General features: G+C 39.8%; 1 long non-coding RNA gene across 1 annotated transcript in view; it reads right to left on the bottom strand.

Annotated features, from left to right (window-relative positions):
- The window catches only part of LOC141937781 (uncharacterized), a 370,127-nt gene extending 355,751 nt beyond the window's left edge, over window positions 1–14,376 (bottom strand). Inside the window, exon 1 of the long non-coding RNA XR_012627063.1 lies at window positions 14,225–14,376. This is a non-coding gene — a long non-coding RNA (uncharacterized LOC141937781). The remainder of the gene's footprint in view (window positions 1–14,224) is intronic.
- Between the last annotated feature and the right edge of the window lie 1,220 nt (window positions 14,377–15,596).

Here is a 15,596-nt window from a genome sequence, read left to right as displayed (position 1 = left end):
AAGGATCTGGGGGTTCTAATTGACTAGCAGCCGAACATGAGCTGGCAGTGTATTAGAAATAGTGAGCAGAAGTAGGGAGGTGATAGTCCCCCTTGCACTCTGCACTGGTGAGGCCACACATTGAGTTTTGTGTCCAGTTTTGGACACCTCAATATGAGAGAGATATTGAGGTGCTGGAGAGAATGCAGAGGAGGGCAACAAATCTGGTGAAGGGCCTGGAGAATAAATCCTATGAGGAGCGATTGAAGGAGCTGGGACTGTTTAGTGTGAGGAGGAGAAGGCTAAGGGGAGACCTCAACACTCTCTACAACTACCTGAAAAGACATTGTAGAGAGGTTGGTGCTGGTCTCTTCTCACAGGTGATTAGCAATAGAACAAGAGGGAATGGCTTTAAACTCCAACAGGGGAGGTTTAGACTGGATATTAGGAAAAAAATTTTCACAGAAAGAGTGGTCAGACAGTGGAATAGGCTGCCCAGGGAGGTGGTGGAGTCACCATCCCTGGATGTGTTTAAGGGTCGTTCAGATGAGATGTTGGGGGATATGGTGTAGGGGAGAACTTTGTAGAGTAGGGCTGATGGTTGGATTTGATGATCCAAAGGGTCTTTTCCAACCTGAATGATTCTGTGATCTACAGGAACCTGGTCAGAGAACATTGGAAACTGGCATCTGTATATAATGTCTACTAAAACATATTGCATTTGAATTCCCATTTCACCTCTCTGGGGTTTATTAGTTTGTTTTTTTTTGTTTTTTTTTTTTTTTTATTATTTTGTTGTTTCATTTCCCAGTTTCCTTATCAGTTTTGTGGGAAAGATCAAGTTAATACCAGCCAGCTATTGAATGATGGCAGAATTCAAGCTGAATATTAAAGAAGTTTAACTTTTACCATTTTTTCTCTGTCAGATCTAAGCTGTCCAAAAAACATGGAGTTTTTGACTATGGAAACTAGTTTTGAAATCAAAACAGAACAAGCAAATAGCCATCTCCCTTCCCTCTATTTTCAAAGAATCCCTTGAGAGGTTTTTTTTCAATATGTTAATAGCAAGAGGAGGTCTAAGAAAAATATTGGACCAATACTTAATGTAGATGATCATCTGACTAATGGAATGAAGAAAGAGAAGGCATTCAGTGTGGTGTTTTTTGTCTCAGTCTTTAATAATAGTCATAGACCTTGGGCTGCCCAGTCCTCTGATTTGGAGGACTCAGTGGGAACAGTGGGTTTCCAGTTGTGGACACTGAAATTGTAAGGGATCAGTTGTATCAGTTGAGTGTTCATAAGTCCATGGGGCCTGGTGGGATTCATTCCAGAGCACTGGAGGAGTTAGTGGGTATTACAGCAGAACCTCTCTCAATCGTCTACCATAGGTTTTGGGAGTCTGGGGAGGTCTGTGCTGACTGGAAGCTAGCCAGTGTTATTCCAATTTACAAGAGGGCATGAAGGAAGACCCAAGAAACGACAGGCCTGTTAATCTCACCTCACTTCCTGGAAAAAATATGGAGAAGAACATACTGGCTGCTATTGAAAAGCATCTAACGGATAATGCAATCATCAGTCACAGTCAACAAGCATTCACAAAGGGAAAGTCCTGTCTAATTAACAGGATATTTTTCTACAGTAAGGTCACCCACCTAGTGGGTGAAGGGAATGTGGTGGTTACAGCTTTTCTGGATTTTACTAAGGCTTTTGATACTGTCTCTCACAGCAACCTTCTGGACAAGTTGTCCAACTGTGAGATGGAGAGGCACACAGTACGCTGCGTGATAAACTGGCTGAACGGCAGGACTCAGAGGGGTGTAGTGAATGGCACTAGATCTGGCTGATGGTCAGCCACCAACAGTATTCCTCAGGTATTCAATTCTAGGGACAGTTCTGTTCAAGATTTTTATCAATTATCAATGATCTGGAGGTAGGAGTTGAATGCACCATTAACAGTTTTGCTGATGATACCAAACTGGCAGGCGCCGTTGACACTTTTGAGGGAAAAGATGCCTTACAGAGGGATCTGCATAGTTAGGAGCATTGGGCAATCGTCAATGGCATGAAATTTAACAACAACAAATGCCAGACTGCACTTAGGATAAGTAACACCAGGCACAAGTATAGATTGGGAGTAGAGTGGGTGGAGAGCAACCCTGAAGAAAAGAATCTGGGAGTGCTGTTTGACAGCAGGCTCAGTATGAGTCAGCAGTGTGCCCTGGCAGACAAGAGTGCAACTATATCCTGGGGTGCATCAAACACGGTGTAGCCAGCTGGTCAAAAGAGGTTGTATTTAACATTGGTGTGGCCCCACCTTGAGTATTGTGTGCAGTTTTGGGCCCCGCAATTTAAGAAGGATGTGAAGGTCTTTGAATGCATCCAGAGGAGGGCAATAAAGCTGGTGGAAGGACTGGAAGGCATGTCCTATGAGGAGTGGCTGAGGAGTCTGGGTTTGTCTAGTTTGAAGAAAAGGAGGTTGAGGTGTGACCTCATTTCTCTGTGCAGCTTCCTGAGGAGGGAAGTGGGGAGGGAGGTGCTGATCTCTTCTCCCTGGGATCCAGTGACAGGACGCCTGGGAGTGATTCAAAGCTGCATCAGGGGAGGTTCAGACTGGACATTAAGAAACATTTCTTTACCAAGAGGGTGATCAAACACTGGAAGAGTCTTCCTGGAGAGGTGGTCAATGTCCCATGCCTGTCAGTGTTTAAAAAGCATTTAGACAATGCCTTTAATAACATGCTTTAACTTGGTCAGTCATGAAGTGGTTACTAGATGATCATTGTAGGTCCCTTCCAACTGAATTTCTATTCTATTCTATTCTATTCTATTCTATTCTATTCTATTCTATTCTATTCTATTCTATTCTATTCTATTCTATTCTATTCTATTCTATTCTATTCTATTCTATTCTATTCTATTCTATTCTATTCTATTCTATTCATGTTGTTTACCATGGGAGCTTTTTACACTACTCTTTTTATAAAATATCAAGTTTTTGATCTGTATTAAATGTGCTTTTACAAATTATTAATTATATCTAATAACTTTGTTTCATAAATTACAGATTTTATTATTCGTATGTCTAATGGTATAATGTAAAATCATATATGCATGTATGTAAGATCATATTTTTGTCATGGCCTAAAATACTTTAACTAGTTGGATACATAAGATAATTAATAGCTCAAAGTTCATACAGGAAAACAGTATTTTTGTGCTTAAAATCCGAATTGTTATCTGCTTCACTTCTTCTTCAGCTGTGTTTATCTTAAAAATTTTACATAATAATGTTCACCAAATAAAACTGGTGACTATTCCCCAGATTGGATAGACATAGGAAGGCAGTGTTATTTAGCTAGAGGAAGCAAGAAGGTAGGTATAGATACTACAGATACTAACTAAGTATCCCAGCTTTCTGAAAGCTACTCATATCCATTTGTCACCACAAAAATTTGTCAGGCAAAGGACATGGCACTGTATTTTTTGTCCTACTTCAGTAACCTCGTCCCATATTATGCACGCATTTTCATGCTTTTTTTTCTTTTGAATATTACATCACTTTCCTGAACAACAGGTCATGATTTTCTATCTTTTCATGAGTTCTGGTACTTTTAATAGTGTCTTTATTATTCTTGCTGATTAAAACTCAAATTTAACAACCTGTCTAGCTTAGTAGAGAAAGCATTAAAGGAAAAAATATTAATTTCTGCTGTGACTCACCAGTAAAACCCTACCATGGAAGAAGGCTCAGAGGAGATGGGTAGGTTGGTGTGCTGGTGAAGCTCAGAGAATAATGCAGGGTGTGACTTACCACAGCTGTTGCAAAGAAGCTCACTTTATCTCAACACAAAAGGGGCCTGAGGGTGACTTTGTGTTAGGTAAACATCTATCAACAGTTGAGTGGATCAGTGGTGGTGTAAATGGTTCTCCTTGAGTTCATTAAATGAGTGTAAATGTCTCCCTGAGTTAGCCAGACCAGTATGGGGTTTGTGGGGGAAATGAATATATGGCTCAGCCCAACACAGAGCATAAAACCCAGAAAACTAACAAAAGAATTTCAAAGAGAGCAACCGTCTTGAGCTGGTTTTAACCCACCTATGTCTTCTTAGTGATTGGGGACACCCAGAGCTGCAATGATGAGCATGCTGTAGAGGCCAGTAATGGGAGTCACATTGGTATGGTGACTGAACTCTGTATTGCAATTACTATATTTTGATAAGTGTAGGTTAGATTTTTATTTTGTTTTCTGTATATTTTGTACCACTCTTCTAAAACAGAAATCCCATGTAAAATAGGATCATAGAATCATAGAATGGTTTGGGTTGGAAGGGACCTTAAAGATCATCTACTTCCAACCCCTCTGCCATGGGCAGGGACACCTTCCACTAGATCAGGTTGCTCAAAGCTCCATCCAACCTGGCCTTCAACACTTCCAGGGAGGCGGCATGCACAGCTTCTCTGGAAAACCTGTTGCAGTGTCTCACCACCCTCAGAGTAAAGAATTTCTTTCTTATATCTAATCTAAATCTACCTTCTTTCAGTTTAAAATCATTAACCCTCATCCTATCACTCCATTTCCTGAAAAAGAATCCCTCTCCATCTTTTCTGTAGGCTCCCTTTAAGTACAGGAAGACCACTATGAGATCTCCCCAGAGACTTCTCTTCTCTAAGATGAACAACAACAGCGCTCTCAGCCTGTTCTCATAGGGCAGCTTCTCCAGCCCTCTGATCATCTTTGTGGCCCTCCTCTAGACCTGCCTGAACAGGACTATGTCCTTCTTATCTTGCAGACCCCAGAGCTAGACACGGTACTCCAGGTGTTACTGATTGTTACTGATTTGTTATTAATTTGAGTTGATGATTTTTGGTGATTTTGATAAGAAATGATTAAGACTAATCAATTAAATGGAATCTCACAGAAATATCAGTTTTTATAAAAGATAGTGGTGTAATGTTTTAAGTAGTCATAGAGATGTTGTATTTAGTTTAAAGTAACCATACAACCAGTTACGCTGCTAGACGAGGTACCATTGTTAGACTGTTTGGTAAGGATGATTTATAGTCCTGGAGACTAGGTATTTTAAAAGTTGTATTGTGAAAGGACCTCGAAGCACATTAAAATTGCAATGTGAGCCAAATTCCTTGAGTCAAGGACATTGGGGGGTCTTTCTTTTGAGTCAGTAGTCCATGGTAGTCACAAAAGCGGCACCCTGATTCATTTCAAGACTCAAGTGCGTATGACCGGAAAGAGGTGGGAATATGAAAATGAGTTACAGGAATTAGCATGATTATGTATGAGAACTTGATTAATATGCATTACTGTATCCAGTATAATCAGCATGCTACATGAGTTGGGTGTGTGTTGTTGGTGAGATGACTCCCCTGCGTACCCGGCCATTAATAGAAGAGTGTCTGCTTATCTACATCAAATTGGTGTCGATAAGTTCTTTTATCCCATTTTGGTGACACAGGTGGGGTCTCATGAGAACAGAGTAGAGGGGGAGAATCACATCCCTCAATCTGCTTGTCATACTTCCTTTCATGCAGCCCAGGATATGGCTGGCTTTCTAGGCTATGAGCACCCATTACTGGCTCATATTCAGTTTTCCCTCCATCAATATAACCAAATGCTTATTGGCAGGGCTTCTCTCAATCCACTCATTGCCCAGCCTGTATTTGTGCATGTGGTTGCCTTGACCCATCTGCAGGACCTCGCACTTGGCCTTGTTGAGCTTCATGACGTTTGCATGGGCCCACTTCTCAACCTATCAAGGTCCCTCTGGATGGCATCCCTTCCCTCCAGCATGTTGACAGCTTGTTTTCAGCAGCAAACTTGCTGAGGGTGCACTCAATCACACTGTCCATGTCACCAACAAAGATGTTAAACAGCACTTGTCCCAGTTTAAACCCCTGAGGAACACCATTCGTCACTGCTCTCTACTTGAACATAGAGCTGTTGACTGCAATATTTTGAGGGGAACCATCCAGATAATTCTTTATCCACTGAGTGAGCCATCCATCAAATCTGTCTCTCCAGTAAGGATGTCATGCAGGACAGTGTCAGATGCTTTGCACAAGTCCAAGTAGATGACATCAGTTGCTCTTCCCTTATCCATCAATGCCATAACCCTAATGTAGAAGGCCACCAAATTTGTCAGACACAATTTGCCCTTAGTGAACCCATGCTGGTTGTCACCAATCACCTCCTTACTTTCCATGTGCTTTATCATAGTCTCCAGCAGGATATGCTCCACCATCTTGCTGGGCATAGAGTTAAGACTGTCTGGCCTGTAGCTCCCCTGATCTTCCTTTTTACCTTTTTTAAAAATGGGGGTTATGTTTCACCTTTTCCAGTCAGTGGGAACTTCACAGTACTGCCACAACTTCTCAAATATGATGGATAGTGGCTTAGCCACTTCAACCTCCAGTTGCTTCAGGACCTGTAGATGAACCTCATCAGGTCCCATGGACTTGTACACCTTCAGGTTCCTTAGATGGTCTCAAACCTGATCTTCTCCTACAGTGGGCCATTCTTCATTCTCCCAGTCCCCACCTTTGCATTCTGCAACTTGGGCAGTGTGTCTGGAGCACTTGCTGGTGAAGACTGAAGCAAAAAAGTCATTGAGCTATCTCAGCCTTCTCCATATCCCGGGTAACCAGATCTCTCATTTCCTTCTGGAGAGAGCCCACATTTTCCCTAGTCTTCCTTTTATCACTGACATACCTATAGAAGCTTTTTTTGTTGCCCTTGACATCCTTGGTCAGAGTTAATTCTATCAGTGCTTTGGCCTTCCTAACCTGATCCCTGGCTGCTCAGACAATTTCTTTGTATTCCTCCCAGGCTATCTGTCCTTGCTAACACCCTCTGTAGTCTTCCTTTTTCTGTGAGAGCTTGTCCAGGGGCTCATTGTTCATTCATGAAGGCCTCCTGATGTTCTTACCTGACTTCCTCTTTGCTGTGCTCCTGAGCTGATACTTGAGGAGGTGATCCTTGAATATTAACCAGCTTTCTTAGGCCCCTCTTCCCTCCAGGGTTCTCATGATACTCTGCCAAGCAGATCCCCGAAGAGGCCAAAGTCTGCTCTCCTGAAGTCCAGGGCAGAGTGCCCTCCTTACTGCCCTAATGATCTTGAACTCCACCATTTCATTGTCACTGCATCCAAGGCTGCCCTTGAGCTTCACACTCCCCACCAGCCCCTCCTTGTTTTTGAGAACAAGGTCCAGCGTAGCACCTTGCCCCATTTGCTCCTTTATCACTTGGAGAAGGAAGTTATCAATGCATTCCAGGAACCTCCTGGATTGCTTACATCCTGCTGTGTTGTCCATCCAACAGGTATCAGGGTGGTTGAAGTCCCCCATGAGGACCAGGGCTTGTGAACATGAGGCTGCTTCTCTCTGTCTATAGAGGCCCTTACCCGCTCAGTCTTCCTGGTTGGGTAGCCTGTAGCAGACCCCCAATATAATGTCTCCTGTGCCTGTCCTCCCTTTAAACTTGATCCATAAGCTCTCAGCTGGCTCCTCATCCATCCCCAAGCAGAGTTCCATGCACCTCAGCTGGTCATTGACATAGAGGGCAACCCCCCCCCATGCACACATGCCCTGCCTGTCCTCCCTAAAGAGATTGTATCCTTTCATTCCAACACATAGGAGTCATGCCACCACATCTTTGTGATGCCAATAAGATCATAGCCCTGCAGGCATGCTCATGTCTCTAGCTCCTTTTTTTTATTTCCCGTGCATTTGCATAGAGACATTTAAGTTGGGCCCCTGATGAAGCTGACTCTCTGTCTAGAATTATTTTGTGCTGCTCTTCAGGTGCTTTCCTGTTGACCTGTGATCCCTCCTCAGGCTCTGGACATCTGTTGCTGGCACTGACATCAAACTGGTAGGAGTGGGATGGATTGAGGTTCTCCTCCCCTGGCAACTTTAGTTTAAAGCTCCTTTCATCAGCTTGGCAAGCCTATGACTGAACATCAACTATCTTCAGTTAAGTAAATTTGATATTAATGATTACACCCTCTACATGTGGAATATCTAAAAGAACTTGGTCAGAGAGTACTGGATGCTTACATCTGCTTAGTTAAATACTCATCCATTGAGATCTGCCTTGCTTTCATATCAACCCTATTATTAGCATCTGTATGTATTTTAAAAAAAATTAAACACCTTCAAGAGTACTACTTACCTGTGCTTTTTTTTCAGCTTTAGGCAGTCTGAACAACATGTTGGAAGATGAACTTCAGTGCCGCTAAATGTAACATATTCTGGGTTCACATCAATAATGTGAAGGAGTCATACATTCAGTTTGTCTTTTATTGTAAATAATTTAGTAGAAGTACTCAAAGCAGTGTTTTGGTAGACATTATAATGAGCATGTTATTCACTACAGTCAAAGCCATATTTAAAAAAAACCCAAACCAAACCAAAAAAATAAGATAGGGAGTATTTGCAGGGCAGAAAAGAGTCATGTCAAGTATTATAATTTTATTATTCAGCCCTATAATACAGCTTGATCTGAAATATTTATCTGCTTATGTCACTGTCTCAGATGCATTCATCAGCTGTACAGTAGGTACATATAATTATTATACTGAAATACGTCTGTTGTATTGTACAGTGTTCTTCATGTCCCTATTTTGTACAAATGAAGTGCAGTGTTATTCTTGTTCAAGTACTCATACACATACATATAAAAATAGTTATACACATATATGTTATTTTGAAACTAGGAAAGAAAGGCAACAATATTTTCCTCTTGTATACTCTGTAAAAAATTGTTAGTCATAAAGACAAAACAAAATAAAAAACAAACAAAAACAAAAACAAAACCAAAAACAAACAAACAAAAAAAACAAACCAAAAAAACCCCACAAGACCAAAAAAGAGACACTAAGATTTGTACAGCTTGCCTGGATCAGTATTGTCTAAGAACTTTCTACCCCTCCCCTTTTAGTCTTTCTTGCTGCTCCTTTTGTGGTTCTTCTTCTCTATATACATGGCAAGGCACACATCCTGATCAAGTGTGTATATTCCCCAAGTGAAATTCATGCCTTTCTTGATGAGATTCTTCTAAATGTGGGGAACTTTACTGCCTAATTTGTGGGACATCTGGGAAAAGGAGTCTGGGGGGTTTGTTAGAGGTGTGAATTGAGCTGCCTGCTTTGTGCAGTGGTTATCTATATGCAAGGTAACTACCAGGTGAACCTGTACATTAAAGCATTCAGGTCTCACTGGCATGACAATAGAAAGGTTTCCTCACACTTTATTTTTTTAAAGCGGGATCAATTTCTTGATCATCGTTCATGGACACATATAAAAGTTATGGCAGAACAGTCAGACATTATGGAAAATTGCTTTACCATGCTGGATTTCCACTTTAATTTCATAGTGGTATTCAATCCAGTATATCAGATTTAGATGATCATAGAATCGTAGAATGGTTTGTGTTGGAACGGGCCTTTAATGGTCATCTAGTCCAAACCCTCTGTAACGATCAGGGACATCTTCAACTAGATCAGGTTGCTCAAAGCCTCATCCAGCCTCACCTTGAATGTTTCCAGGGATGGGGCATTTACAACATCTCTGGGCAACCTGTGCCAGTGTTTCACCACCTTCATTATAAAAAATTTCTTCCTTATATCTAGTATGAATCTACCCACTTTTAGTTTAAAACCATTACCCCTTGTCCTACCATATGATGTCCAGTCTCCTTCAATGTGGCCTACAATATTCACATTTATTTCATGGAGACTAGATTGTCAGCTTTCAAAATCAGTTTCAGGTATATTGTTCTTTGACATGTAGAAATACATGAACAAAAACATATCTTTCAAACAACGAGTTGTCTTGAAATAAATTAAGATGGGGATCTCAATATCTGTATTATTTGTTTAAGAATTCATATAAATACCAATTTATGTTAAGCAACTACTGGCCAGAATTTAACATTAAGTTCTTATATGCACTTCACATGTTTTCATCACAGGGTCTTAAATTCTTTTAAGTGAAATCTTCCTCAGAAAGGGTCGTTTTCATTTTCAGTAAGTAGTTGCTAATGACTTACATTGTGCTGAATGTAAGGGAAAAATGCTTCGTATATTTCTAGTGTCTCCATATGACTTTAAAGGATGTTTAATGGAGATATTGGAAGTTATTTTAGATTGTTCTTGTTCTGATTAATGTCAGATTGCAGCAAATCATATAAATTAGTTTTTCTTTTCATATACTCTGATATAAAACCAGAATATACTGGTTTTTTGGCATTAGATAATGCCAAGGAATAAACACAATGTTTTGAAATGTTGTTCAGTGCAAGTGTGTTGAATTCAAAATGTGATGTGTGATGGATTTTCCTTTATTACCACTACAAAATCTTCATGTTGTCGTATGAATCACTGGGATGCATGTGATATTTTGCATATTTTTCGTTGGTGTGTATGCAGATAGTTTTTAGACTACAAAGCAGATAACAGTAACAGTGGGTGGTAAGAAACAAGGTTGTATTCTGAGCTCTCTTGGGTATAGAAAAGTTAGTTCAATACTGTATTCCTTAAAGTGCACCTCAGGCCTAGGACAGTTCCTCTTATTTTCTGTTGATGTAAAGATGGGAGTCAGATCACACACTTCGATGTTGCTAAAAATTATAAACCTATGAAATAGCCAGTGTTCCCTTATACTGCCTATATAAGACCATAATGGTATTTACACTTTTCCTTTATTTCCCTACACTTACCTATAGAGGGCTAAGCCACAACCTTACCCTTTGTGACTATATGATAAATCCATCCAATTACTGTAACTAAAAATTGAAGTAGACTAATTGCTGTATTTCAAATAAATTAAAAATATAAAATATAGCTTGACAGGACAAAAATATTTGTGACACTCTCATATTTCATTGTTAATTTTCTAAAGGTTATTTGCTGACTCTTTTGTGTTCAATGACTGTGTTTAGACCACACATAGTGCTCATTTCTTCACTGGTTTCTCTTTTTAACTCTATTCCATTGACCTGATTATATACTCTTCTTTGAATTTTAAGTTATTTCCATTTTCTGACATTGATTTTTATTTTTTTTTTCTAGATATATCATCTCCACTTAACACACTTGATAAAGCTATAAACACATAGATTTCTTAAATTTTTATTGACATTCTCAAGCATCCTTTTATGCAACTATGAACTTGCTCAGAATGTGTAACTTTTTTTAACAAGCTTCTAGAAAGTGAGACAAAATTTCAATAGAGCTGTACCAGACGTGACTACTTATTTCTCTTTCTCAGTGATATTTTGTACTTTTGTTATGTACAAAACTCCATATAATTTCTGTCTTTTAAAATTGTATTTAATAAAGGAAAGTTAAGGGTAATGAATGGGCCTTCTCCTTTTGTATTTCGGACTCTTTTTTTACAGAAAAAAGAGAATGGGAGATGTAAAACAGAAATAGCTACCCAAGGGAAAGAGAATTTCATATTGACAACAAAATGAAGCCTTTCATTGTTCTTTCTGCACAGTTATCAAGAGTCTGTACCATTTACTCTTGAGTGTAAGAGTTTTTGGTTTGCTCAAGTAAAACAGGTAGCTTAATACCTGTGGAACACTGCACCGAAGATATGTGCATTAGCCAATGCATCCAAATCACAGCTTGCTGCTCACAAATGCATTGAGTTTTATTTGTTACTAATTAATAAAATATTCAAGCTTTCATTAAACATGAAAAATTGGTTTACATTTTTCAGATGTATATGCATGGACTCAATATGAGCACATGTGCACTATGTGCAGAAAAAGTTAGTAACAGAAATGTCTACATTTTCTACCTATCATATGTACAGTTTATGTAAAAACTTTGAGGGAAACATGCAACCTTTGACATAACTAAGTTTTGTTTATACTCTGCTTTCGACTCTACTCCCCATCTTTTGTTTCTGCCAGCTACTAATTTATTCCTTTTGAAAATTACTTTCACTGCTCTCTATTACTATTGTAGCTGTAAACTTTGTCGTCTAGGTTTCCTTGTTCAATCAGAAATCACATTTTATATGTTAATTTTACCCTTCATTGTTTGCTTTGTGATTTGTTTTTAATCATCATCTTTTACAGAGGCTCATGGAGGATTCTAGAAGCCATTATCCCTTTGTAATTCTACAATGTAATGAACAATATTTGAAACACAGTATTGTCCTTAAATCCCTGGATATTATTGTTGTACGTATTTTCAAAGATTATTAAAGTACCTTCATGTAACTGAATTAAATATAGTTTAATTAACAAAGTAAATTAAATTAGTCATTACCACTAATAACTTTAAGCTTTAGAATGCATTTGAATTGGGAAAAGTATTCGAATACCTGGCTTAACAGCTCTAGTGTCATACAAAATTAATTAGCATTATACCTATCTTAGCTCCTTTCAAGACATGCACAGATAAGATAACAAAACTAGAAAGATAAGGAGCTCTGAAAATCTTTTTTTAATTTACTAATTAAAAAAGGTATTTGCTATTGTGAACAACTGAACTAAAACAAGATTATCTACTGAAGAAAAAATGCACCAACCCTACAAAAGTATTAAGGACTAAATCATAAGTTATCTGACAACTGTATTTTGCTTGAGGACAAATTGTTTTAGTTGTAATGAAAGGAGAAGAAGAAAGGGCAGTGTACTTAATCTTAGTGAAAGTCTTTTTTCCAAAGTGATTACATTATGTGATTAAAGTGAAAAAGAAGAAAGAAATGTAGGAAAAGTATATTTCTTTCTAACTTGACTTATTTCCTTAAGATACAATTTCACCTTTCATTTTATTAAAATCATTATCAGGCTTATCTTTAAGTTCTCTTTTGAAAGTAATGATTTCTAAATTCATAGACTCTTGACCATTGCATTAGTTTATTTTCTCTTTTTACTTTTTTAACAGCATGATGCAGAAATTGCTGTGTTACAAGTAGAGAGGAGCTGAAATACTCTATGAGATTATTCAGCAAGTCATGCCAAAATATAATACAAGATGAAACCTACAACAACTCAATAAAATCTGTTTCCTTTCAGAGGAAATATATTTATTTTATTTTTAATAATGAGTCAGGTTACTAAAACCAGCCAAAGGTAGTTCAGAATGCCTAAGAGACACTCAAGTGAAAACTGCTGTTATTGCTGAGAGTATAAAACTGTAGGGCTAGCAAAACCAAAAAGTAACATATCAGGCTAAGCCAGTGTTGTCTGAGGGTACCATTCATGACAGCTGGAGCAAGACAATAAAGCAGATCTGGTTTTCTGACAATATGTCAGGCTTGCAGAAGCACCTGCTCACCACTGCATGACATCACTGTTTGCCTGATGAATTTCTACCTAATAGTATAAGAATGCTCCTACTCAAACTGGTAAATTTCTCCTATGATAGCTGGTCTACATCTAGACTTACAGTATATAAGGATATTTTGACATAAATACTGAGAAAATGGAAGTAAAAGTAAACATTGGTTTGTGTAGTACATGTACTGGCAAAACTGAAATGGAATCTTTACTGGCTAATGTGAATAAACAAGAAAGTGATAGTTTTTGGAAAGCCCTCAGGATCATTTTGGATATGAGATCACTTTGTCAAACAAAGTAGAGATTTGGAACAAAGGAATCCTACACATGTCAAAGATGAACAGGAGAAGAAGAGGGATTGAGTAGGAGCACATTATCTCATCACAAGAAGAATAAAAATTGTCATCAGTGATCAGAACAACACTGTGCACTGATTTGCAAGCCAGTAAATTTGAGGAAGACTTGTCTCTGTTTTCATATGGAGAAAAACTAATGGAAATTAATGGAAATTAATCTGGCTTCAGCAATCAAGGACAACAAGAAATGTTTCTATAAGTATGTCAGCAGCAAAAGAAAGACCAGGGAGAGACTCCATCCCCTGTTAGACGCAAGAGGAAACATGGTAACAAGTGATGAGGAAAAGGCTGAGGTGCTTAATGCCTTCTTTGCCTCAGTCTTTAATAACAAGACTAGTTGTACTGAGGGAATCCAGCCTCCTTAGTCAGAAGACAGAGACTAGGAGAACAACCCCCCCCCGCTTCAGGAGTACATAGTCAGTGACCTACTGCATCAATAGATGTCACAGTAGAGACGGACATGACAAACATCAGATTGTGTGAAAATGACCAAAATGGCTGCAAAAGCACCTTTATTGTTCTAACAAGTCTTTTTATAACCTTCTTCAAAGTAGGTGTTCATACAGGACTGGTTTACTTTAGTAACTAACAGTTCATGATTGGGTAATAGTTTCTCGCCTGAACGGTCAGGACAGTTCTTCTTATCTTAGTTCTCTAATCTTGTTTCCATGGCACTTATTGGGACTTTCTGGCCTCTCATGGATACACTGGAATCTCGTCAAGGTTAAATTCTTCTACAGTTCGACTAGAGGCAGACCCACTGCCTCCCCCGACAAATAGACATACACAAGTCTATGGGACCAGATGGGATACACCCGAGGGTGCTGAAGGAGCTGGCTGGGGTGCTTGCCAAGTCGCTTTCCATTATTTACCGGCAGTCCTGGCTGACCGAGGAGGTCCTGACAGATTGGAAATTGGCCAATGTGATGCCCATATATAAGAAGGGTTGGAAGGGTGATACGGGAAATTGCAGGCCTCTCAGCTTGACTTCGGTGCCCAGGAAGCTGATGGAGCAGCTCATCCTGAGTACCATCACACAACACATGCAAGACAACCAGATGATCAGGCCCAGTCAGCATGGGTTTGTGAAAGGCAGGTCCTGCTTGACAATCCTGATCTCCTTCTACGACAGGGCGACCTGCTTATTGGATGAGGGAAAGGCTGTGGATGTAGTTTACCTTGACTTCAGTAAGGCCTTTGACACCGTTTCCCACAGCATTCTCCTGGCAAAACTGACTGCTCCTGGCTTGGATGGGCACACGCTTTGCTGGGTAAAAAAATGGTTGGATAGCTGGGCCCAAAGAGTTGTGTTGAACAGAGTTAAATCCAGTTGGCGGCTGGTCACGAATGGTGTCCCCCAGGGCTCGGTTTTGGGGCCACTCCTGTTCAACATCTTTATTGATGATCTAGATGAGGGGATCGAGTGTACTTGCAGGAAGTTTGCAGATGACACCAAGTTGGGTGGGAGTGTTGATCTGCTCGAGGGTAGGGAGGCTCTGCTTAGAGATCTGGACAGGCTGGAGTGATGGGCTAAGACTAACTGTAGGAGTTTCAATAAGGCCAAATGCTGGCTGCTGCACTTCGGCTACAACAACCCCCAGCAGCGTTACAGGCTTGGGGAGGAGTGACTGGAAAGCTTCCACTCAGAGAGATACCTGGGGGTGTTGATTGACAGCTGGCTGAACAAGAGCCAACAGTATGCCCAGGTGGCCAAGAAGGCCAATGGTATCCTGGCTTGCATCAGAAATAGTGTGGCCAGCAGGGACAGGGAAGTGATCTTACCCTTGTACTTGGCACTGGTGAGGCCGCACCTCGATTACTGTGTTCAGTTTTGGGCCCCTCACTACAAAAAGGACATTGAATTACTCGAGCGTGTCCAATGAAGGGCAATGAAGTTGGTGAAGGGTCTGGAGCACATGTCGTACAAGGAACAGCTGAGGGAACTGGGA

Source organism: Strix uralensis, chromosome Z (assembly GCF_047716275.1).
Source record: "Strix uralensis isolate ZFMK-TIS-50842 chromosome Z, bStrUra1, whole genome shotgun sequence".
NCBI lineage: Eukaryota > Metazoa > Chordata > Aves > Strigiformes > Strigidae > Strix > Strix uralensis.
Note: the sequence above shows the minus strand (reverse complement) of the source record. Positions and strands in the feature narration are given on the sequence as shown.